The sequence below is a fragment of the Ceratotherium simum genome, chromosome 7, assembly GCF_057802395.1.
Source record: "Ceratotherium simum simum isolate JZ-2026a chromosome 7, ASM5780239v1, whole genome shotgun sequence".
Lineage (NCBI taxonomy): Eukaryota > Metazoa > Chordata > Mammalia > Perissodactyla > Rhinocerotidae > Ceratotherium > Ceratotherium simum.
The window spans coordinates 47113275-47116419 of NC_141906.1; positions in this window are offsets into that span (position 1 = coordinate 47113275).

A 3145-nucleotide genomic window follows, 5' to 3' on the forward strand; every position below is an offset into this window, starting at 1 on the left:
TAGATATTAATAACAGAAAGAAACTACAAAATCAAAAATGGGAAAGGAAGAATCAGAAATCAATAACAGGAAAATCTCCAAACACTTGGAAACTAAACAGACATTTCTGCTTAATCCATAGGTCAAAGAAGAAGTCTCAAGGGAAATTTTTAAATATACTGAACTGAATGAAAATGAAGATATAGCCTACCAAATTTGTGAGAAACAGCTAAAGCAATGAAAAGAGGGAACTTTATAGCACTAAATGCATACATTGGAAAAAAAGTCTAAAATTGATAATCTAAGCTCCTCTCTCCAGAATCTAGAAAGAAAAAAGCAAAATAAATCCAAAACAAGCAGAAGAAAGGAAATAAAAAAGAGCATAAATCAATGAAATCAAAAGTAGACAAATAATAGAGAAAATCAATGAAACAAAGAGCTGGTTCTCTGAAAAAAAAATCAATAAAATTGACAAATCTTTAGCAACACTGACAAAGAAAAAAAGGAAGAAGACACAAATTACCAATATCAGGAATGAAACAGGGGATATCACTGCAGATCCTGCAGAAATCAAAAAGATAATAAGGAAATGCTATGAACAACACTATTATCAATGCCATAAACACACATATTTATTTGAAAACTTAGTTGAAATGGACCAAGCCCTTGAAAAACACAAATTACCACAACCCATCCAATATGAAATAGATCACTTAAATAGTCCTAAAACTATCGAGGAAATTGAACTCATAATTTTAAAACTACCAAAAAAGAAATCTTCAGGCCCAGGTGGTTTCATTAGAAAATTCTAACCAAAGTTTAAATAAGAATTAACGTAAATCCTACACAATCTCTTCCAGAAAATAGAAGACTTCCTAATTCATCTCATGAAGCTAATATTACCATGATACCAACACTAGACAGACAGTACCACAAAAACTGCAAAACAATATCCCCCATGAATATAGATATAAAAATATTTAATAAAATATTAGCAAATAGAATTCAGATATATATAGAAAGAATTATACACCATGATTGAGATTTATTCCAGAGATACAAGGCTGTTTTGATATTCAAAAATCAATCAATGTAATGCACCTAAAGACATAAGAAGACTAAAGAAGAAAAATCACATGATCATATCAATTAATGAAGAAAAACACCTGACAAAATTAAGCATCCTTTCATGATAAAAAAAATTCTCAGAAAAATAGTAATAGAAGGGAACTTCCTCAAATTGATAAAAAATACTTACCAAAAAGCCTATGAATAACACTTTGCTTAGTGGTGATAGAATGCTTTTCCCTTAAGATCAGGAACAAAGCAAGGATGTCCATTCTCACCACTGTTACTCAACATAGTGCTGGAAGCTCTAGACAGTATGATAAGTCGAGAAAGAGAAATAAAAGGTACACAGATCAGAAAGGAAGAAATAAAACTTGCCCTATTTGCAGATGACATGATTGTCTAGTAGAAAGTTCCAAGGAATCTACAAAATAACTCCCAGAATTAATTAGTGAATTCAGCAAGCTTGCAGGATACAAGATAAACATACAAAAATCTATTGCATTTCTATATACCAATGAACACGTGGACAATGAAGTTAAAAATACAATACCATTTACAATCATTCAAATAAATAAAATACCTAGGTGTAAATTTAACAAAACACATTCAGGACTTGTACACTAAAACACTGATGAAAGAAATCAAAGAGGATTTAAATAAATGAGAGATATACCATGGATTGGAAGATTCAACATAGTAAAGACCTCAGTTCTCCTGAAATCGACATACAGGTTTAACACAATTCCTATCAAAATTCCAGCAAGATATTTTGGTAGACATAGACAAGATTATTCTAAAATTTATGTGGAAAGACAAAGGAACTAGAACAGCTAAACAATTTTGAAAAAGAAAATAGAGAGGATTCAGTCTACCCAATTTTAAGACTTACTTTATAGGGAAAGTAAGCAAGATATAAGTCTCATACTTTATACAAAAATTAACTTTTTTGCTAATAAACAAATTATAAAATTAATGATACAAAAATTGATCATGGATTCAAATATAAAACTATAAAACTTTTAGGACAAAAACATAGGAGAAAAGTTTTGGGATCTAGGGCTAGGCAAAGATTCTTAGATATGATGGAAAAGCACAATACATAAAAGGAAAAATTGATAAATTGGAAGTCATCAAAATTAAAAACTTTTGCTCTGCTAAAGGCCCTGTTAAGAGAACGAAACAAGCTATGGAGAAAATATTTGTGAACCACGTATCTGACAAAGAACTAGTATCCAGAATGTATAAAAATCTCTCAAGGGGCCGGCCCGGGGGCACAGCGGTTAAGTGCGTGGGCTCCGCTGCTGTGGCTGCCCGGCGTTCCTAGTTTCAGATCCCGGGTGCGCTCGGATGCACCGCTTGTCAAGCCATGCTGTGGCGGTGTCCCATATAAAGTAGAGGAAGTTGGGCATGGATGTTAGCCCAGGGCCAATCTTTCTCAGCAAAAAGAGGAGGATTGGCAACGGATGTTAGCTCAGGGCTAATCTTCCTCACAAAAAAGAAAATAAAAATAAAATAATTTTTAAAAACTCTCAAAATTCAATAGCAAAACAATAAGCAATCCAATTAGAATATGGATAAAGACATGAAGACACATTTCACTGAAGAGAATATACAGGTTGCAAATACATACATAAAAAGATGTTCAACATTATTGGCCATTAGGGAAATGCAAATTAAAACCACAATATCACTACACATATATCAGAATAGCCAACAATTAAAAATAGTGACAACATGAACTGCTGGCAAGAACACGGAGAAACTGGATCACATTGCTGGTAGGAATGTAAAGTGGTGTTGTTACTCTGGAAAACAGTTTGGCACCTACCATATGACCTAGCAATTGCACTCCTTGGCATTTATCCCAGAGAAGTGAAGATTTACGTTCACACACACATAAAACCTACACATGAATGTTCATAGCAGCTTTATTCATAAAAGCCCCAAATTGGAAACACTGATGTCCTTCAACAGGTGAATGAGTAAAAAAAGAAAAGAAAAGAAAAGTAGTACATCCATACCAGGGAATACCACTCAGCAATAAAAAAAAAACCAATTGATTCATACAAAATCTAGAGGATTCTCCAGAGAATTA